Below are 21,997 nucleotides of genomic sequence, written 5' to 3' on the forward strand. Positions count from 1 at the left end.
TCCAAAGACAGACATGAGTGGGTATTGGGGCGGGGGGGGGGGGGTGTCGAGGGAGCAGTCTTGCCAGAAACAGAGTTCTAGGACTTCTCCTTGACCTTGATGATGGAGGAGACCTGCGGGGGGCTTGCTTTAGTCCAAGGACTGCAGTTCCCTCTTGACTTCCGCTCCTTCACTTGACTTCTGCCAATGGAGGCATGGAGTCCTTCTGAGAGTTAAGACTTAGCACAGCTCATCATCTAAGAATCATGTGAATGTGCTCCTTTTTCTGTGGCTTCTTCTCCCTAGAATGATGCACCTCTAACTTACTGTTTCGGAGCAGGATTCATTTAACAAAATGTGTTTTCCAGCAAATGTACAAGAAAATATTGATTCTTTTAAGTAAGAATTGCTTCTACTGTTCATGTATATAAATAGTAATTTCTTCCTAAAGATAGGTGCCTACAATTAGATAAGTTCTTAGTAAAGGAAAATTTCCAAGGCCAAGTTGGAACTCCTTAAAATTGGAGAGAGAATTCTATTCATGTGTGTTCCCAGAGACAAGTGCTCAGTAAGTATTTGTTGCAAGAATGTGAAACATTTTTTTGAGTGAAATGTAGCATTTTGAATGTTACTGAAAATTTCATGTGAATTTTATCATGGGTACTGAGACAGGCAAGATTCTGACTTCACCACATAGAGAAGATTTGTTAAATATAGACTTGTTAAACTATGACTTCTACCAAGTCAGCTGGGCCTGATGGTTTGGAACTTTTCTTACCAGTTTGTGGTTGTTAATTTTTAGATTTTCTTTTCTTTCTTTCTTTTTTTTTTTTTTTGGCTGTGCCTTCTGCATGCAGAAGTTCCCAGGCCAGGATCGAACCCTCACCTCCATAGCGACCTGAGATGCTGCAGTCAGATTCTTAACCCACAGCGCCACGGCAGGAACTCCTTCATTTCTGTTTTTTTTTTTTTTGTCTTTTGTCTTTTTGTTGTTGCTATTTCTTGGGCCGCTCCCGCGGCATATGGAGGTTCCCAGGTTAGGGGTTGAGCTCCCGCGGCATATGGAGGTTCCCAGGTTAGGGGTTGAATCGGAGCTGTAGCCACCGGCCTACGCCAGAGCCACAGCAACGCGGGATCCGAGCCGCGTCTGCAACCTACACCACAGCTCACGGCAACGCCGGATCGTTAGCCCACTGAGCAAGGGCAGGGACCGAACCCGCAACCTCATGGTTCCTAGTCGGATTCGTTAACCACTGCGCCACGACGGGAACTCCCCATTTCTGTTTTGAATAAGTAATACATTCACATTTTTCAAAATTTTAAAGGCTCAGAACCGTAAAGTAACTCCCTCCCACTCCTGAAAGCAAATTGTCCAGCCATTCAGTTCCCCTCCCTAGAGCACCCACCGTATGACTTTTTAAAGAGATAAGATGGCCTTTTAGACTGTGGATCATCAGATTAGAAAATAATAATAACAGAAGGAGCTGCTTACAAAGTTAGTCATTATTTTGTATACCAAGCACCGTGTTGAATATTTATAGTTTATTTAATCTTCATAACAATCCTTTAAGGAAGATACTGTCATGCTTTGTGTTCTGTGCTCAAACCTCTTTCTCCTCTGTCTTCCCTTGTTTCTTTGTTTTCAGAGGACTTTCTTTCCTTTTCTCCTGTTAGGGCTGGTATCCTGTTAGGATCTGGATTCAGTGATGTGTCGGAACTAGCTCTTACTGGCTTGAAAGACCAGTTGTACTCCATCACTTCCCAATGCTGTGTTCAATGACATCTTGTTAGTAATTTGGAATTGGTCATAGTAGGGATATCTATGCTGTGGAAACTGGCGAATGCTACAGACCAGGGCTGATTTTTTCTAGAGAGCTGGTTTTAAATATATATCAATGCCCCAGGATCTGGATTTTCTCCTCTCTTACCTGTTAGTTCGTTCACTAAATAACAAAGTTAACTAGGAGTCCCCATAGTGGTGCAGCAGAAACAAATCTGACTAGGAACCATGAGGTTGCAGGTTCGATCCCTGGCCTCGCTCAGCGGGTCAAGATCCGGCGTTGCCATGAGCTGTGGTGTAGATTACAGACATGGCTCAGATCCCGAGTTGCTGTGGCTGTGACATAGGCCAGTGGCTATAGCTTCGATTAGATGCCTAGCCTGGGATATGTCGCGGGTTCGGCTCTAACAACAAAAAGACAAAAAAAAAAAAAAAAAAAACCAAAAAAAAAACAAAGTTAACTAAAGTATGGAGTTGAAAAATTATATGCATACTTTAAATATATTATTTAAAATTTTTTTCGACCATTCGACGAACCGTTAAAACTTTTGATTAGTAAGATATTCAAGAATACAGAAACTTGAAAGGTATGTGACTACTCACTGGACTAGTCTATCTCCTAGATTTGATAATTTTTTTTTTTTTTTTTTTTTGGCTACACCCGCAGAATGTGGAAGTTCCTAGGCAAAGGATCCTACCCACGCCACAGCAGTGGCCAGAGCCACTGCATTGACTGCCTTAACCCGCTGAGCCACAAGGGAATTCCTAAATTTGATAATTCTTAATGCTTTTTCCTTAATTATTTCCAAGTAAATAGCAGTCATCGTGACAGTTCACCCTGCAACATTTAGCATTATTTCTTCATAATCCTCATTCCATTATCACCAAGAATTTTATTGTTCCCCCAAATTCTTTATTACTCAGTCCATATTTAGACTTTTCTACTTCTCATTTTCCCCAAATGTCACTTACAGTTTTTTTTGAACAAGAATTTGATCAAGGTGGAGTTCCCGTCGTGGCACAGTAGTTAATGAATCTGACTAGGAACCATGAGGTTGCGGGTTCAATCCCTGGCCTTGCTCAGTGGGTTAAGGATCTGGCGTTGCTGTGAGCCGTGGTGTAAGTTGCAGACACGGCTCCGATCCCGAGTTGCTGTGGCTGTGGCGTAGGCCGGAGGCTACAGCTCCGATTCGACCCCTAGCCTGGGAACCTCCATATGCTGCGAGTGCGGCCGGAGAAAAGGCAAAAAGACAAAAAAAAAAAAAAAAAAAAAAAAAAAAATTGATCAAGGTTTGTTCACTGCACCTGTTAAACTATAATAATACCCTCCTCAGTTTTTCATGACCTTGAGTGTTTTATGTTTTTTTTTTACAAGTTTTAAATAAACATAGGTATAAAAATAGAGAAAATAGGCAAGGAGCCCCAATATATCCATCCATTCCATAATTAGCAACATTTTGCCATATTTTCTTCATTCTATAATTAGCAACATTTTGTCATATGTTATCATTTTTCTTTGCTAGAATATTCTAAAAGCAATATCAGGACATGTCATCTTCCCCCTTTGAACTCTTAAAAAATAGATATTTTCTTACGTGGTCAAATTGGTGTTGTAATGACACCCAACAAAATAAATAATGGTATTGACTTTTTTTTTTTGTCTTTTTGCTATTTCTTGGGCCGCTCCCACGGCATATGGAGGTTCCCAGGCTAGGGGTCTAATCGGAGCTGCAGCTGCCAGCCTACGCCAGAGCCACAGCAACGTGGGAACCGAGCCGAGTCTGCAACCTACACCACAGCTCACGGCAACACCGGATCCTTAACCCACTGAGCAAGGGCAGGGACCGAACCCGCAACCTCATGGTTCCTAGTCGGATTCGTTAACCACTGCGCCACGACGGGAACTCCGGTATTGACTTTTTAAAGAAATGAAGCTCGTTCTTTGGTAGCGTATTCTGCAGTTGAGGTTTTTCTGTGATTGTTTTCTCATGATACCATTTAACTTATTTCTGTTATTTCCTGTATTTCCTGTGCACTGGGTATTTAGATTCAAATTCAGGATGAAACACGTTTGGCAAGACTAGGTGACAGAGGATGAGCTGTACTTCAGATGGGTCCTCTGAGGTGGCACACAGTCTGGTGGTTCTCAGTTAATGTTGTTGAATCACGTGATGGAGGCGGCAGCTACCAGTTGTCCCCATTGTGAAGATATGTTTTCCCCCTTCTCTGATTATCATAGTGCTTTATGGAGTGATACTCTGACACCACATGACAATTATTTTCTTCATCAGCCTTTCCTCTAATGTTTAGTCACCGTTGATACTCTGTGTCTGAATCAATTGATTTCAACAGTCATTGGAAATCAGTATTGCCGTCCTTCTGATACAGGACCAGGCTCTCTTCTTAGAAAGCGGGTTCGCTGATGTGTGTTCCCTGTAATGGTGTCTGAAGCACATCATCTCTCAGTTCTCTAAATTTGCATTTTCTTTTCAAGTGGAACAAACACAAAGCATTTTTGAACAAACAATACAAAGTGCAGAATCTTTTTAGATTTCTTTCCTCACGTTTCCTAATTCTCTTGCTCGCTTCTAATGCAATATCAGTTTTATCAGTTTTTGAGGTTTGTTTATTTTTATGGTTGCACTCGTGGCACATGGAAGTTCCCGTGCCAGGGCTTGAATCCGAGCTGCAGCTGGGGCCACACCAGATCCTTTAACCCACTGCTCAGGGCCAGGGATTGAACCTGTGCATCTGCAATAACCTGAGCTGCTGCAGTAGGATTCTTCACCTGATGCACCATGTCAGGAACTCCTGAGGTTGATTTATTTATTTTAAAGCAACTTGCTTTTACTGATTCTTTCCAGAGGATTCATCATAGTTTCCACGGAAACAACAACTCTTTATTCTCATCAGTTTCTATAATACTTAAATCACATACTTAAAAAATCAGGTACATATGCGTCATAAGTAGGTTTGGGACCAAAAATAACCAATTCTTCGTAAATATTCTACTTACTCTATTGGAGCAGCGTATGCAGAGTACGAGATAGTAGGTTTACTAGCCAAAAGTGTTCATTGTGCTCTGGGTCAGTGTGATTCACAGGGAGACTGAGTGTGTCACTTAATCAGCAAAGTGTCACATGGGGGTCCCTTGAAAGAGAGTCTGCTGTGTTACAACTTTCCACCCTTGTCTTTTGCACTAGACTCCTAGTTCCGTGACAGTGAAGGTTAGTCTTCCTTGTATGTGCTTTTGTTTTTAATCCCATTATATTATACTAATATAATGCCCAGCATGTAGTGAATGCTCAATAAAAAATGTTGGTTGAATAAATCCATGACCAGCCCCAGAGGAGACCGTATGTATTGACCGCACGTCAATTCCGACTGTAAACGTCATCATCTTCGCAGTGTCTTTGCAGACGTCAGGGTTGGCACGGTTGTCTATGATTTATTCTTGACCTGCTTTTCCTCTTCTCGTTCCCTCAGTCTGCGTCTTTCTCTGCTCTGTGCCAGCTTCCTTCGAGGTCTCGCGTGTGGCAAGCTACCTGTGTTCACTATCATTCCAGTTTCGTGATAAAGCTGCGAAAGTGGGTAATGGTTCTGCTGCCACGGCGCTGTGCACAGAGAGAGAGAGAGAGAAGTCTAGGAGAATGCCAAGTAGTTCCTTAGTTCTCTGTTCTCGAGCTTAACCAATCCCAGGAACTGAAGTCTTCTGTTTCTTCACAGAGGAAATATGACAAAGGCAGTGGCTGTACAAGCTTCCTTCAAGGGCCGCCCTCCCCACTGCCTCATCCAGTAAGCGGGAGCAACTACTTCTAGAGGTGAGAGGGGAGGGAGGACGATCTCCATAACCCGTTTGAATCCACCCAGCGGCAAAGGTGTGGTGTTGAGAAGGAAGCAGAGTGGACCAGCTGTGGAGTGGCTATACCGAAGACCTCTCAGACTAAACAAGCCTGCGTAGGGTTGCATGCTCAGGGGATGTAAATGATGCTCTTCGCTAGATGCCCATAACCTCTGTTTTAAAAAGGAGCTGCTTGTAGCTGAATCCTCCCAACCATCCCAAGATGCTGTTTCTCTAGACATTGAAAGCATTATACATGTTTGCTCGGGGTGATTTTTTTTTTTTTTTTTTTTTTTTTAGCTCCCTGAATCAGGAGAAGGTTCATCAGGGATGTAATCATTATTGTTTGTTGTGTACTTGCTGTGTGTGCCAGGTCCTGTGTTAAAGTCCAAACTTTTTCATTTTTCATAGGAAGCTTAGGATTTATCTCTTTCACAGATGATTAAAGCGAGAGGTCAACAGAGGGTAAATGACTTGTCTTTAGTCACACAGCTAGTGCGTAGCAGAACCAAAGGGTCCAAAGCTAGATATGTCTAACTTAGTTTCAGCCCTTAGTCACAGACAATATTCTCTGGGGTTATAGCCCACACTCGAGCTCTAAAACTGACTTTTTTGGTGAGGGATTAGTGACCTAGGATGACCTAGATCCTCTGAACGTTGCCAGGAACAAAGGTGACATTCTTATCAGGCAGCTGTAGTAGCTCCTCCCAGAAAGCCTAAGATGTGTTGTCATTTTTACCAAGGGACAGATACCTCAAAAGGTGTTTTGGAGTTCTCTTGTGGTGCAGTGGGTTAAGGATCCAGCATTGGCACGGCAGCGCTTGGGTTGCTGCTGTGGCACAGGTCCCTGGCCTGAGAACTTCCACATAACATTGGCGTGTCTGGGGGGTTGGGGGGTGTTTTAAGGATCTTTCAATAGCAAAGCAAACATTGAGTTGTTTTGGACAGTCATTCATTCATTTGTAAGCCAAGTACAGTTTCTCTATCTCTCGCCTTCTTTTTTACCAACCATCATATTTGAATATCTGAATTTCAGTTTCCAGACTGAATTCATGTTGTGTGTTAAAGAAGACAAGGAAAATTCTTGGAAGATATTCTCAAGCCCAACCGGAAGGAGCCAGGGTCGATTGCTACTTGTTTTTTCAAGCTGGCTTCATCTGGGGATGAACTGTTGTAACTTTTCTAGAATTTGATGCCAATAGGAGCTAAAAGAATAAAATCAGTACAATTAAACTAAATAGGAAATGAGAGTCTTTTATGTACCAAGCCTTAGATTAGGTAACAACAATTGGTCACTCTTCTGGGAAACAGTTGCTGAAATTATAGTCACTGATTGGGCTCATTTGTCCATTTTTGGGCTCATTTGTCATCGTGTCCCAGGAAGCAAACAGTCTCCTCTTATAACAAGAGCATGCAGGGATGATATGATTTCTTTCCTAATCTTCATTCTCCTTCCCATTTTCTTAAGATTAATTTGAGCTATTTATTAAGCATTTATTGAGAGTAATTTATACCAGGCGCCAGGCTAGCTTCTGAGACTTGAGTATGAAAGAAGACTCTTGTCTTCACCGTAGAAGAGAAAAAGAAGAGGAGAGAGGCATAGAAGAGAGAGAAAATGATAATGCAGGAGAATAAATGCTCTGGTGCAGCTAGTGAAGGCTCAACGGAAGTGCAGAGACAGGACATCCAGCCCAACTAGCATAGGTGAGATCCGAAAGACTTGCAGGAGGAGAGGATACTTGAATTGCATCCTTGCAGGGGACTAAGACTAGAGGAACCAAGGAGAGGAAGGTGTTCTTGTCCGAAGGAACCATGAAAGAGCATATCTGGTTTGGAGAGTGGCAGAAAGTGTGCTCTGACACTGAATGACCGAAGATGGGAGAGATGAGGCTAGAGAAAGAGTTAGGGATCATGTCATGATAGCTATTGCGGGCCACACCAAAGCATTCAGGCGATCCTAAATGTGATGAGAAGCCACTGAGGAATGGTAAGCAGGAGAATAGACATGGTCAGCTTTGCTTTTTAGAAAGATGACAGTGGCATCAGAAAGATGACTTGGAAGAGATTACATAAAAGGTAGAAGATTGTCGAAGTTCAGAAGAGAAATAATAAAGGCCCATAACTAAGGTGAGCTGGTGATGGGGATGGAGAATATGGGAGAGATCCGATAGATAATTAGAAGGCTGTCTTAAATTTCCAACAATGCAGTGTTTGGTAACCGGTCTGCCATAGCAGCGTGAAACTGGAGAAAAAGGAGGGATCTAAGATGACTCCCACACACCTGACAATACGAGTACCATTAATCAGCAGGAGGAATAGAAGTGAAGGAGCAGGTTTGGTAAAGATGATAGATGTAGCTTTGAGCATGTTGAACTTGAGATGCTCTTAGCATAAGTGAAGAGGATCAAGGAGGCAATTGGGATATGGATACACACACACACACACACACACGGTTTAGTATTTTATATATTATTAGTTTTATGGCCGCTCCGGTGGCACATGGAAATTCCTAGGCCAGGGATTGAATCCAAGCCAGATTCAAACACCAGATCCTTTAAGCCACTGCACCAGGCTGGGGATCAAACCCCCATCTCTATGGCAACCCCAGTCACTGCAGTTGGGTTCTTAACCCATGGTGCCACAGAGGGAACTCCTGGGATATTTTTATGTCTGAAGTTTAAGAGAGAAGATTAGACTGAAGATGGTGGTGCTATATCGATTTGGTAGTTTTTCAGTCTGTGTCATGTCTGCTTTTGTTAGTTATTTGATTAGTACATAGTGAAAAGCAGATTTACTGTAAAGCCAGTTAACTTTAAGCTTAAGTGCCTCTCATATGCATGGCCCCTGGGAGAAGCCCTCACAAATGTGTTTACATGGTCATGTGTTTTTGAAAAATTTAAAAAATCCGGATATTTTAACCCCAATTGTCAAAACTGGTCTCTTGCCACTTTGAATTATCCTCTCTCACTCTTTCTATCTCTGGTGTCTTTGGTGTGGTCCCAGGTGGTTTTGGGATCCAGCTGTGGGGAAGTTGAGCTGGGGATGCATTTAGTTTGGGTTTGCAGTCACTTTGATATATGGACATTGTGAGCTGTCTCGGGGTAGGAATGACCTTGAGAAATACTCCTATCCTCTGTGCCAGCTCTCCTGGTATTGTGACGTAAAGGTGCATTGTCTCAATATGAGTGTGTCCTAACACATCTGGCCCTGGGATCATGGAAATAGAAGGGAATGAAATGTATGAAGCCAGAACCTGGTTGTTAGAAAGACTTCTGGTGATGCCTTAGCCTGACCATCAGCCTGATACAAGGGCTGGCATGCTGGCAAGTTTAATTGGAATGGGATCCCAGGGGGAGTTCAGGACAAGGGAACTGACATGGGAGGGAAGGAGAGAAAATTCAAGGCTGTGACAGTGTGTTGGCTTTAGCTACAGGCAACAGGTGTTCTGTCCTACCTAGGACTTTATTTGGCCGTGCCCTTGGCATGCAGAAATTCCCAGGCCAGCGATCAAACCCATGCCACAGCAGTGACAATTCCAGATCCTTAACCCGCTGAGCCATCAGGGAACTCCCTACCTAGGACTCTGTAAGGAGCCTTACGAGATGCTCTCAGAACTGTGCTCAAGTGCAGAAGGGGAAGTGTTCTCCCATGGGTGTTGATTCCTCCTGGCTTCTGGATTATATGTGCGTAGCTGCAGGGTATGGTTCAGAAGTCCCGCAGCAGAAGTGAGAGACACCGTGAGCGGCGGTGAGCTATGCATGAGGTGATGTCTGCTTGGGCTGATCACATGGGCTGAAAGCCAGACCAAGCCTGTTTGGAACTTGGCTGAGGCAGGGGAAGGAGTAAGCGGGGGTGCTTAGAGGATTTTGATGTGGCGCTTAGGAGGTATCTAATGTTGACAGAGGATTCTGTTCTCATTCATTCCTAGTCAGACATTTTCTCCTGTTAAGATTATAGACAACAGTACAGTGTGTGCAGTTACAAATCTCCATTCGTTTTTACTTTGTGATGACCTTATCACAATTGCTCTGTTTGTAGGACACAAACTGGAGATGATTATTACAAATGTCAATAAACATGCTATTGTTAACTATTGCCCTTGCAGGATATTTGATCCTGTCCAAAACCTTCCTAAGACATTTGGTCCATGCCAGAAGGGCCTCGAAATTTGGTCCTGTCCACATTTGGTCCATGCCAAATGGTTTTGAACAGGACTGAATGTCAAGGACTTTTTGGCATGCCCTAAATGTCTTATGGACGTTTTGGACAGGATCAAATTCTGCTGACCAGTTATTCCTTGCCAGAGTTGTCTTATGTATATACAGTTTATACAAATGGGATCATACTGTGTAAAGTATTTCGGTTTTTTCCCTTAATGTATTTTGAGTAACTTTTTATAACAATTTGTATAGATCTACTTTGATTCTATTTAATGGCTGCATAGTCCATTGTATAGATTTATGAGAATTTTCTTAACCAGGTTTCTCTATTTTTTTTTTTTTTTTTTGTCTTTTGAGGGCTGTACCCATGGCATATGGAAGTTCTCAAGCTAGGGGTTGGATTGGGGCTGTAGCCACCAGCCTACACCACAGCCACAACAATGCCAGATCCCAGTTGGGTCTGGGACCTATACTGCAGCTCATGGCAATGCTGGATCCTTAACCCGATGAGTGAGGCCAGGGATCGAACTTGCGTCCTCACGGTTATTAGTCAGATTCCTTTCCACTGAGCCACGACAGGAACTCCCCAGGTTTCTCTATTGATGGATATTTTTCCTTACACAAATACAAAAACTTCTTACTTTATGGGAGTTCCCACCATGGCTCAGTGGTTAATGAACTCAACTAGCATCCTTGAGGATGTGGGTTCAATCCCTGGCCTCACTTAGTGAGTTAAGGATCTGGCGTTGCTGTGAGCTGTGGTGTAGGTTGTAGATGTGGCTCGGATCCGATGTGGCTGTGGCTGTGGTGTAGGCCAGCAGCTACAGCTCCAATTGGATCCCTTGCCTGGGAACCTCCATATGCCGCGAGTGTGGCCCTAAAAAGACAAAAGACAAAACAAACAAACAAACAAACAAACAAAAAAAAACCCCAAAATGAACAAACAAACAAAAACAGAAATAAAAACTTAACTTTTGTCTCTGACTTGTTTTTCAGCGATGCCAGGGAGTTCCCTTGTGGCTAAGTGGGTTAAGGATCTGGTGTTGTCACTGCTATGGCCTGGGTTGGATCCCTGGCCCAAGAACTTGCACATGCTCTAGGTGTAGCCAAACCCAAAAGAGATGCTACTAGGGAAAGATGGATAATGACAGTGGTGAGAAAGAATTGTGAAGGAATTTTAAGTAGAAAATGTTTGATTTTTACAGTCCTCTGACTATCTTTTTTCTCCTCCTGATGATAATGAAGTGCTGGAGGTTTCTTGGGATCAAAGACAGAAGTGTAAAATGCTAGGACGTCTGTTATCTTGGTCAACAGGAAAAAAACTTGAGTATTTTTTGACCCCTTCATATTTTTTCAAGTTCATTATTTTCACAAATTTGCAGCTAGGATTAATCCATTGGATGAGAATTTGAACTAGATACATTTTAATTTTCCCTTCCAACTCCGGACTCAGGGATAGTTTGATACTTTTGATAGCCCGTCCCCATCATATCATGTGATTAAAACAAAACAATAATATGTAAGTATTATGTTAACTGTATAATTTATGATAGCAATTCCGTCTCATTACAGCTTGAGGTCCTCAGGAAAGACTTCTGAAGAGGATATTTGAGTAAGAAAGGGGGATAAAGACTTTCTTAAGAAAACCAGACTTTAGGGAGTTCCCGTCGTGGCTCAGTGGTTAACAAATCCGACTAGAAACCATGAGGTTGCGGGTTTGATCCCTGGCCTTGCTCAGTGGGTTAAGGATCTGGTGTTGCCTTGAGCTGTAGTGTAGGTTGCAGATGCGGCTCAGATCCCGTGTTGCTGTGGCTCTGGCGTAGGCCAGTGGCTACAGCTCCGATTCGGCCCCTAGCCTGGGAACCTCCATATGCCGAGGGAGTGGTCCAAGAAATGGCAAAAAAAGAGAAAAAAAAAAAAAAAAAAAAAAGGAAAGAAAACCAGACTTTAGTTTTCCCGCTAAGCAGGTTCTTTTTTAAAAAAGGTGATGACCTCACCTTTCTCCTTAAAATGCTTACTCCTAGAGCAAATGTACGGGGTAGTTTGGTCTATAGTGTTTTTACATTACAGACCTGGACTTAGGTAATTTTTACTCATTGTATCACAAGAAAACCATGTTTTTCTGTCTGCTTTGGATAATTATTGACCTTGCCTCTCTGTCTTGTAGAAGTCATTTAAGAAATTAGTTCAGTCGCTATCAAGCATTTTGGACTGCAAAACAAAGTTCTAAATGTTATTGATCCAAAGTCTGAGACACAAAGAAGGAACAAAAGAGCAAGTCATAAAATATTGATAGTTGGCCTTAGAATGGAAGTACATTTTTTTAGGTCTCCTGCTGTAGGATATGTTGGGCAGTTACTAACCTTTTGGGCTGTTACCTCATGAACACAGCCAGTCCTCATTTTATCATCCTTTTGAAAGCTACAAGTCTGAAGGAAAGACAGAAATAGACTCATTGGTTCTAAAATAAGCCCCCTGGTTCTATAGAGGAACTGCTTATCTCTTGGGAAAGACGGGAAGGTTCCCATCATCTCAGCCTGAAGCCATCCTTTGTCTTAGCCACGTTTTCCGTTGCTGATCCTTGACTAGGAAAACATTCCAGTGAGTGTACAGTGAGTGTGACAAACCCCCAAAAAAGATGAAGTGGAGATGCCCGGCATGCCTCACTATTTATAAGAAAATATTTCCCCTAAAGATGGGAAAATCCAAGTCTTTAAATACTCTGGGAGCGGAAAATAATGGAAAAAACTCTTCAGTTTCTATTCTGTCGGCTTAGAAGATTTTTCTCACACATCACTTGGACAGGCCATTAAGCAAGTCAGAGTGGGTGGACGCTCCTACTCATTACCTGACTTTGGGTTTCTGGCTGACACATCTGGCAGCAAGACTGAAGAATAAGCAAAAGGGAGCAAACAGCGGCGGTGGTGTGGGAATGTGAGCCCGTCCGTGTGGTTGGCCTGGGCTCCTCAGTTGGGTGGAAGGACCAAAGGGCTGTCTTGAATAGGATGGTCCACCTGGATGGTTTGAAGTACATGATTGGGCTTCTTGTCTTTAAATACAACCCCAGTTTAGTCTAAGTTAATTCTTGTCCTAAATGGTTGTTGTACTTGCTGTTTCTCCCAGGAAGTTCATTCCGAGGTCTCTCTGGGATTCACATACATGGATTGGTTTGTCATCTTCCTAGACAATCCATCGTCTTGGGTTTGGGAAATAAAACTTAGTCTAACCTTAGTTTTCTTTTGGTATCTGCCCTGTAAATCCCTTTGTGGTGTGGATCCTGAGTGGGTCAGTCGTGGTTTAACAAGCAGAACCAGTAGAAGACAGACACACACGATACTCATTAAGGAACGTCTTATAAGAAGCCGGCTTATGTAATTGTGGGGGCTGAGGACCAAAGCTGGTAGGGCGGGTCATCAGGAAGGGAAGCTGAGGAGCAGGCTGAAACCCCGGGCATAGTCCGCAGCTGCTTTCAACATGTGGAAGGATTTGTCTCCCTCAGAAAGCCTTTACCCTGCTCTTAAGGTCTCAAGGGGCTTGAGTCTGTCTCACCCAGAATAGTCACCCTTAAAGCTGACCTGTTAGCCGAGTTCCGGCTGTGGCTCAGCAGGTTCAGAACCTGACTAGCATCCATGAGGATGTGCAGGGTTGATCCCTAACCTTGCCCAGTGGGTTAAGGAACTGGTGTTGCTACAAGCTTCGGCATAGGTCACAGGTGCGGCTCAGATCTGGCATCGCTGTGGCTGTGGTAGGCTGGCAGCTATGGCTCCAATTTGACCCCTAGCCTGGGAACTTGCTTATGCTGTGGGTACAGCCCTCAAGGCGGGGGGGTGGAAATGATCTGTTAGAGACTTTAATCGCATCTGCAAAAATCCCTTCATGGCAGCACCTGGATTTGTGTTGACGTTGAATCACTGAGGACGGTTAGCTATCCAAGGCGACACATCAAAAATCCATCACATTGAGAAGCCAGAGGAGCTGCCTGGAAAGTATTGCCGCAGAGCTGCTTCTGCAGATACTCATCATGTCAGGCCTGGCATCTCTGCTGTTCTCTGGAAGCAGCTTTGAGCACTCCCAGGTGGAGAACTGCTTACTCTCTGCCTCCATCAGGGGAGCCTGGTTATTTTTTTTTCTTTTCTTTTTTGTCTTTTTGCTATTTCTTGGGCCACTCCTGTGGCATATGAAGGTTCCCAGGCTAGGGGTCTAATCAGAGCTGTAACCGCCGGCCTACACCAGAGCCACAGCAACGCAGGATCCGAGCCACGTCTGCGACCTACCCTACACCACAGCTCACAGCAACGCCGGATCATTAACCCACTAAGCAAGGGCAGGGACCGAACCTGCACCCTCATGGTTCCTAGTCGGATTCGTTAACCACTGCGCCACGATGGGAACTCCAAGCCTGGTGATTCTTGACAGGCCTGAACGCCACTCTTGAGTTTGCGAAAGTTTTGTGTAAAACAGGTTTTTGTTCATTGAAAAAATATTTTCCCACTGATGACCATTGTTGTGAGTTTTGTATTTTTATTTTTGTGTGAGTTTTAAAATATTTGTTTAAACTTTAAAGCTAAAGCTTAAACGCTAGTGCTAGTGGAAAACTACCTACTATAGAAGTTATTAAAATGATGTGTTTTGGGGGGCGGTGGGAGGGGAAGTGTGACTACGAGAGGGGTCCTTGTGGTGATGGCAAATGTTCTGTACCGTGACTGTATCCATGTCAGTATCCTGGTGGTGATGATGTGCTGGCACCCAATTTAGTTTTGCAAGATGTTCCTATTTGGGGAAACTACACGGGTAAAAATATGTGAGATCTGTGGTAAAAACACACGAGATCGTTCTGTTATTTCTCACAACGGCACAAGAATGTACAATTATTTCAAAATAATTCTAATTTTAAAAATAATCTATTTTATAAAGCAGTCCCTTTATAATATGATTAATCATTTTCTAATTTGTCTTTGAAAAAAAGTCATGTTTTCTTAAGGAGGTGGCTATCTATATATACTTAACCCCATGCTGGGAATAAACTACATACTTAAATATTGAGTGGATGAAAGTATGCCTGATGGGAAAATTGTAGGTGATAGATGATGATTTTTTTTTTTTTACAAAATGTTTTTATATTAAACACTACACTCAAGGTTAAATTCTTAGATGAAGTGTTGGCATACTATAAAAAGAATCTTCACTCTGTAATGATGATGACTGAGAAAGTATATGATTATTACTTTAAGGCCAGACAAAACCTAAAACATAAGTTGAAAAGAAACCTCTAGAATTGTACAGGAGATAGAGTTCCAGCTGTGGTGCAGTGGGTTAAGAATCTGACTGCAACAGCTCAGGTTGCTGCAGAGGCATGGCTTCCATCTCCCACTCATCTAGGGTTTGATCCCTGGCCCAGCAAGTGGGTTAAAGGATCCAGTGTTGCTGCGGCTCAGATTCAGTCCTTGGCCTGGGAACTTCCATATTCCTTGGGTGTAGCCATTTAAGAAAAACAAATAAAAAAACTAAAAAAAAAAAAAGTGCAGGAGGTAGTTTTTAGGACAAATACCATTTTAGCCCAGAAAGTTGTATAGAATGAAAACAAAACTGTCTTTAAAGAAATTAAATAACTGTGTGGATTCACTCATTTGGTTAGGATTTGCATGCCTCTTGATGTGCCAGGCAGTTAGTTATCTGTAGTCCTAATGCATTTCAGAAACTTTTCTAGATGCATAACTGTCGATGTCCTTGAAGGCAGCCGTACCTTCCCCAACTCTCCAGTGAGAAAGCTGTCAAAACCTGAGAACCACGTGGTTTGGATTTTCTCAGTGTGTGTTTCTGATCTCACTGTGTCAGAGATTTTTATGGAGAAGTGAAATTCAACCAGTCAGAAATAATTACACAGTAACATCTTAAAGATAATTCTTTCAAACACCGATTGTCTTAAAAGTTATTTTCAACTTGAAAATTCTTTCTCTTCCAGGTATTTCTAGTTTAGGGATAGAGGATAAGAAACTCTGGTTAAGAATGGGATGATGGGACCAGACTCAGTCTAAATGTTAAGAAACAGGTATTTATAGCAAGTAGAAGGACGCCTGGGACAGTGAGAGAGGTAACCTCCAGGGAGCAGCATTGGGGCTGGGCCTAGTAAAGCTGGCAGAGGTGCCCTGACTCCTGGGGGCTCCTTGCACTGTGCTCTGCAGTCACCTTCAGAAAAGGCTTTGCTGTTGCTGCTTTTTTTTCTTTTTTCTTTAAGTCCTTTAGAGGCTGAGCACCTCCATGAGTGACTGCCTTTCTTACTTCCAGAGTTTGGCCACTAAACAGTAGAACTGTTCCCTGAAAGCTATTCTAATACACTTCTTCTTTTTCTTTTTAGGGCCGCACCTGCGGCATATGGAAGCTCCCAGGCTTAGGGGTCGAATCAAAGCTGCAGCTGCCGGCCTACACCACAGCCATAGCGACGCAGGATCTGAGCTTTGTCTGCAACCTATACCACAGCTCACGGCAATGCTGGATCCCTAAGCCACTGAGGAAGGCTAGGCATCGAACCCCTCGTCCTCATGGATAGTAGTTGGGTTCTTAACCCACTGAGCCCTGATGGGAACTCCTATAATCTTCTAAATTGGTAGACACATTCAGGATTCTCTCCAGGAAAAGGTCCTATTAAATACTATCTGCATTAAATAAATCACTACCCTCACAAAAAAATTAGATTTTGGGGGGGAAATCTCATTTTCCCTACTCCATCCTAGTAAATCTCTTGGCAGACCTGATCTAATGGGAATGAGGTTGTTGACGGCTGCCAGGACTCCCACATACCTGGAGTGGAGGAGCTGTCCTCCTAGGGCGATTCTGGCCAGCCGCTTAACTGGATTCCCATTGGAATTTTTAAAAGTAGTAAAACTTGGGGTAAAAGGGGCCTTTTGTTTCCTGGAATAGCAACAGTTATCATCTCTTAAGACCAGTGATTTCTATATACAGCAAGTGCTTCTATATATATACTCCTGCATTGTTTATATAGGACTATTTTAAGATCTGTGTCAGACTTTTCTGGTGTATTTTACGGTGGGAAAATTCAGTTGGAAAACATGTGCTAAGCTCTGGTGGGGATGGTAAGGTAAAATAAGTACTTTTTCAAAAATGAAGCTTATTTTCATTTTAGTTTTAAACGGTGCAGAAATAGCAAGGTGATAGCTCCCCGAATGAAGTTGTGTTTGCTTCTTTTTAAGCAAATTTAACCACTGTACTCATGTTATAATACTGCATCTATCATATTAATTAGTAGAAGATCTGCCAGGCAGGTGCAAGAATTCATGTCTGTATTCATTACAAAAATCCGTGGAAAATAGCGGGTGTGGTGTGCTATAGCTTGTAACTCAAGGTTTATTTTTCTTTTGATTTTGTTGAGTTGAGAGGTAAGGCATGGGCCTGTCTACAGTTAAGAGTAATGTGAGTGTAGAGACCCAGGCACTTCCAGCCCAGCCCGGGTGTGGCTGCGATAGGGCCCAGATGTGACGGTGGCCGTGTTAGGGTGGTGCGTGCAGGGCTGGGGCTACTGTGATGACTGATCCCTTCCCCTGAGGGGCTCCTTCCTCCCTGTCCTGTGGGGATGAGTAAAACCATGGAGGTTCTGATCAGAGAAAAATCAAGTCACAAAGGTAAAACTTAACTAAACCGCAACGTAATTTGGCCGGACAATGAGGAGTATGGAGACCAAAAGATGGAAAGATGGGGTGGTCGGGGACCAGGTTCTTGGTGGCCTTTGAACCCTATTCTGAGGAGTTTTCTTTGAAATTCAGTTGTTGATGGGAACCGAGTGCTTCTGCGTGATAGAATGGTACGATTATGCTGTGGTTTAGTAAGTTTTACCTTCAAGTATGTAGGAGTGTTAGGTATTGTGCTAGACTTGGTGGGAGCTGGGAATGAAGAGTAATACAAAGGTGAAGAAACCATGGAGATGTATGATTTAATCAGGGAATCAGTTAACCTTGTGGTAAGTGAGATATGAGTTTGCGGACCGCATGCTACGGGTGAGGAGGCACCAGTACCAAATGGCTTTTTTTTTTTTTTTTTTTTTTGTCTTTTTGCTTTTTCTAGGGCTGCTCTCTCGGCACATAGAGGTTCCCAGGCTAGGGGTCTAATCGGAGCTGTAGCCACCGGCCTATGCCAGAGCCACAGCAACGTGGGATCCGAGCCGCGTCTGCAACCTACACCACAGCTCACGGCAACACCAGATCCTCAACCCACTGAGCAAGGCCAGGGATCAAACCTGCAACCTCATGGTTCCTAGTCAGATTCGTTAACCACTGAGCCACGACGGGAACTCCCCAAATGGTTTTTTCCATTTCAGGAAGGCAACCGTCCTGTCTCAGCTCTGTTCAGGTTCCTCTTCTGGCTCGAAGTCTCTGGCCTCTCTTTCTCTCTCACGTGCCATAGCTTATACATCTTACAAGATCTTGGTAGTTCTCCCCTCATTTTGCCTCTTATTATTTTTTTTTTCCATTCTCTTTGCCTCTATATATAAGATACAAGACCCAGACTTGAATTCAGTGTTCCATGAATGGCTCAGTACAATAGGAGATGTGCTTCCTTGTTCTGAGGTTGTATTGCCACTGAATCGTAAGATAGGTTGCTGAGCCACCGGGTCATCAATTTGGGGGGCCACCTGCTGTTAACAAGGAAAAAGGGTTGCAGAAAGGAGGTTCTACTGGAAAGGCCACAGATAGGCCCGGATTCCCCTTGGAACCTGAAGTCCACTTAACCTACTTCTGCTTCTCCTGTCACCCTCTGTTCCCTGTTCCTGCCTCCCCAGCTACCTGCCCCCCACACCCCTGAAGACCATTAGGAGGCCCCAACCCCGGCTAGTCCCTCCTGGATGGTAGTTTGGTAAGGACTCATTGAGCTGTGCATTTCCTCACGATACATACACTGTGTTCTGTATGTCTGTATTCATTCATTCACTCTCCATTAAAAAGGGGGAAAAGGGTGGGGAGAAATGAAGGCGAGATGAGGCAAAGGTAATCCGGAGTTTCAAGCCTGGGCCACTGGAGATCTAACGGCATCCTCTCTGGAAGCAGGTCTTCAAAAGAGAGGGGTGTTATTTGGGGGAGGGCAAACCAAACTCCGTGTGAAGACACCAGCCTTTCCCCCGTCGGTGAAGGCTCCCTGGCAGAAGCAGGCCAGTGTGCATGTCTGTTGGAAGCAGGCAGGGGAGATCACGGTGGATGGGGTGTGGGCACGGCGCTCGGATGATAATCCTTGGATTCTTCATCTATAGCCTTTCTTAGCTTGAGCATCTGTTGTCACCAATATCATCTTTCATGACCTTTTGGCTGCTTTTCATCCTTTTGACTCTTTTCTGCTTCTTGAAATAGTTGTGGGTTTTTTTGTTTTGTTTTGTTTTTAATTTTAGCTTCCAGGGGTGTAGGTCACAGACACGGCTCAGATCCTGTGTTGCTGTGGCTGTGGTGTAGGCCGGCAGCTGCAGCTCTGATTCGACCCCTAGCCCGGGAACCTCCATATGCCACAAGTTCGGCCCTAAAAAGGCAAAAATAGAAAAAGAGAAAGAAGACAAATAAAATTTAGCTCCCCCAACACCATTCTCTCTCTTCTCTGCTCCTCTCACCGGCCCCTCCTCAGTCTCCTGTTTGGTTATGTCTCCATGTCCGACCCTCTAAGATGCTGGCCTGGCCCCGGCTCGGGGCTGGGATCTTGTCTCCGTCCACACCCACCCTCTAGGTGATCTCCCTGCTTTCCAGCTTCACTGCCCTCACTTCTCTAAGGTTCTCCATCTTCTCTCTAACCCACATCTCTCGCTTTCTTGAATTGGTGACTTAGGCATGTAACTGCTTGCTAGACATTGCCGCTAGGATGTCCCAGTAGGGATCTCAGACTTAACTTGTCTGAAATTAAACTGATTTCTTCCTTCCAGATGGGCACTTTGCACAGTCCTCCTCGCTAAGTGGCAACTCCATCCTTCCCACTGCCCAGGCCCTAAATCCTTCAAGTCAGCCTTGGCTCGTCTCGTTCTCTTCTGCCCCATGTTCAACCCATCAGCAAAAAACCTGTTGGCTCTACCTCAAATATGTATCCAGAATCTAAGTACGTCTACCTCACCTCTGCCGTTACTGTCAGGTCCAAGCCAGTATCTGCTCCCACTGGGATTGCAGAAATAACGTTAACTGGCTTTCCCTTTCTCCTTCCCTGGCCCTGCCCTTTCCCGCTGCCAAGCCTTTTCTCACTTCAGAAGCCAGGGATCCTTTCAAAAGAGGATCGAGTCACTCTTCAGCTTAGAACTTTCCAGAGACTTCCCACCTCTGAGTAAAAGCCAAAGTCTTTGTAGTTGTGATGTGATCTAAACATTGTCCCCACATATTCTGCCCCCCCCATCATCACACCCCCCCACACACACACCCACACCCCTCTCTCTCCTCTCCTACTCACTGAGCTGCAGCCACACTGGCCACCTTGCTTGTCCTCAGGTGTGTCAGCCTTCCCTCTTGAGGGTACCCATCATTCCCTCCCCCTGAAACCTCTTTCCCAGCCCCCAGTTTACTTCATTTGGCTCCTTAAAGCCCTTCAGCGATGCTCAAATGTCCCCTTATGCGGGAGGCCTTTCCTCGGCCAGCCTAAGTTGAATCCTTTGGCCCCTGCTTTGCTGTTCTCTGCAGCACATGTTATATACTCTGACATGCTTTTATACTCTTGTCTCCCCTGCTAGAATGTTCCTCGAAAGCCAGAGTTTGTTTTGTTCCCCGAGGCATGAGCCTGACACATAGTGGGCATTCAGTAAATACTGAGTGAATGCATGAATTTGTATGAGTATGGTTTATTGTTATATATATAGCATTGCATGTTTTTGGATAGTGAATTATGTCCATAAACATTAGCCCATTGATCTGTTTGTTCACTTTTTGTAAGTCAGACTAATTCTAATTCTATTTAAAGTGTATTAACTTCCTTGATGACTAACATGCAAACTGGTTTTCTTGGGAGCTTGGAAGTATGGCCATTCAAATACACCCTCCAGAATTCTGACTTACAGAGCATTGCTTTCTTTTATGACCAGTTCCATAGAACTCACTCTTAAGAACTTTATTGATTTATACTTATTGAATTATCATTCTTTTTTTTTTTTTTTCTTTTTTGCACTTTAGGGCCACGCCAGCAGCATATGGAGGTTCCCAGGCTAGGGGTCTAATTGGACCTACAGCTGCCGGCCTACTCCACAGCCATAGCAACACAGGGTCTGAGCTGCATCTGTGACTTATACCACAGCTCACGGCAACGCCAGATCCTTAACCCAACTGAGCAAGGCCAGGGATCAAACCCGCATCCTCATGAATCCTAGTCGGACTCATTAACTGCTGAGCCACGAAGGGAGCTCCGAATTATTATCATTCTTATGTTAGATGAACTGGGACACCTTTAAAAACAAAGGTGCACTGATTGAGTCATTTGTGCTGCCTTTGCTTAGTGAGGGGGGCCAGTAGGCCTTGCATTCTGTGCCAGTGGAGTTGTGCAACTCAGTAGCCATGGCAGATATAAAATGTCTGGCTTGAGTTTCTCATTGTTGACTCTTCTGTTGGTTTTCTTCCTGCAGTTCGAGGGGCATTTTGGGACTCTGTCTGCCTTGCACTCTCGTGGTTAGGCCTGTGTGACTACTGCCTGTCACTGGTTATTGGCTCAGCTGTGTCAGGTGGTCCTGATTCCATGCTACTCCACCTGCCCTCTTGGCTTTCTTCCTCAGCTATTTCCCTTAGCCTGTCTCCCGTTCCGTTTCACTCGATGGTCATCAAACCTGTATGACAGCAAACCAGTCCATATGTTCATCAGGCACTTAGAGGTATCCTCTGTCAGCCTCATCACTATCTGGTTAATTATTCCTCTCCGACGACAAATGGTCTCTCATTCAGAATTTGAGCCTAGCAGTGTGGTTAAGATTAAAAGAGGGTGAGGGGAGCAACCTGCTACCATTCTGGGCTGACTCTGTAGAGAGACGCTGCACATAAATAAACTTGCATGTGGGGAGCAGTGGAAGCAGGCAGAGGCAGACATTTGATCCTGGTTTTCCTGTGGATAGAGGATTTTACTTTAGTCCACCTCACAGTGAAGACAGGTTGTCATTTCATCTGGGCAAGTGCCCTGTTCAAGTGCAAAGCAGTTAATGGCTAGGCGATTATGTCATAATAACTTGCTTATGCTTCTGAATTTGGATGGAAATGTATTTATAGAGTCCTGTTCTCTGAAGGCAGGCCT

The 21,997-nt window shown here is 44.0% G+C and overlaps 2 protein-coding genes across 5 annotated transcripts in view; one reads left to right on the forward strand and one right to left on the reverse strand.

Moving 5' to 3' along the window:
• The window catches only part of PCGF6 (polycomb group ring finger 6), a 1,082,924-nt gene that overhangs the window by 793,338 nt on the left and 267,589 nt on the right, over window positions 1-21,997 (reverse strand). The gene's annotated exons all lie outside the window — the stretch shown is intronic.
• Window positions 1-21,997, forward strand: part of CNNM2 (cyclin and CBS domain divalent metal cation transport mediator 2) — a 168,058-nt gene that overhangs the window by 107,049 nt on the left and 39,012 nt on the right. The window contains exon 2 of one of the 4 annotated variants that reach the window (XR_014826828.1): window positions 5,486-5,580. The exons of the other annotated variants lie outside the window; for them this stretch is intronic. The gene's annotated coding sequence lies outside the window, so the exon portion shown is untranslated. The remainder of the gene's footprint in view (window positions 1-5,485; window positions 5,581-21,997) is intronic. 4 annotated transcript variants of the gene reach the window in all.

Source organism: Sus scrofa, chromosome 14, assembly GCF_054392235.1.
Source record: "Sus scrofa isolate SSC_HxYL_T2T_F1_AM1 chromosome 14, Sscrofa_HxYL_maternal_Yorkshire_Landrace_v2.0, whole genome shotgun sequence".
In the NCBI taxonomy this organism is placed as follows: domain Eukaryota; kingdom Metazoa; phylum Chordata; class Mammalia; order Artiodactyla; family Suidae; genus Sus; species Sus scrofa.